Genomic DNA, 756 nt, shown 5'->3' with positions numbered 1-756 from the left:
CTGAGGATGTTTTGCAGTGCTAATTTACTTTCTCCAGATTTCCTCCTGCTTTGATTCCAGAATCCTAACTCAACTTTTCAAAGAAGAATAATTTACGTCATAACATCATTACAGCATAATTGAAAGAGGTAGTAAACAGTAAAGAACCTGAATTAAAACATTAGATTCACTTAGCTGATAGGTGCTATATCTTTACATTAATTAGCTTATTATTTGTGTTACAATTCACAAATATGCTTTGTCTTTTTACTCTCGTGTTTCAGCCTTCACAACCTGTAATATTACTGTTTGTTTAGAAAGTAATTAATCTTGAATTTTATTGGCTTTATAAGTGAGAATGCTTGTGTTTATAATTTTACTTGCTTCATAAAATGCATAGAATGTAAGACTAATTGTCATCACAATAATAAGATAACAATGTAAATCCTGTCAATTTTTCCACATAGCATTTCTTAGATAAAGGTAGCATAGCCTTCAGGAGGACAGAGTGATACTACAACTTTTTGATTTTTAAAAAATGTGTATTAATCAGTTTTACATATCCTTTTTAAAGAAAAGGGAAACATGCATACCAACAAAATAGTTTCACAGACAAAAGGCAGCAATAATGCAGAGAGATGTTAACGTTATGGGGAATATAATGCACAACTTCAGCCCCGCCAGCCGTCCTTGGACTACAACTCTCACCATCCCCAGCCACAGTGGTAATCAGGGATAATGGGAGTTGCAGACCAACAAGTGATACTACTGCAACTG

The sequence above is a fragment of the Hemicordylus capensis genome, chromosome 3 (assembly GCF_027244095.1).
Source record: "Hemicordylus capensis ecotype Gifberg chromosome 3, rHemCap1.1.pri, whole genome shotgun sequence".
In the NCBI taxonomy this organism is placed as follows: Eukaryota; Metazoa; Chordata; class Lepidosauria; order Squamata; family Cordylidae; genus Hemicordylus; species Hemicordylus capensis.
This window is presented reverse-complemented; position numbering follows the sequence as displayed.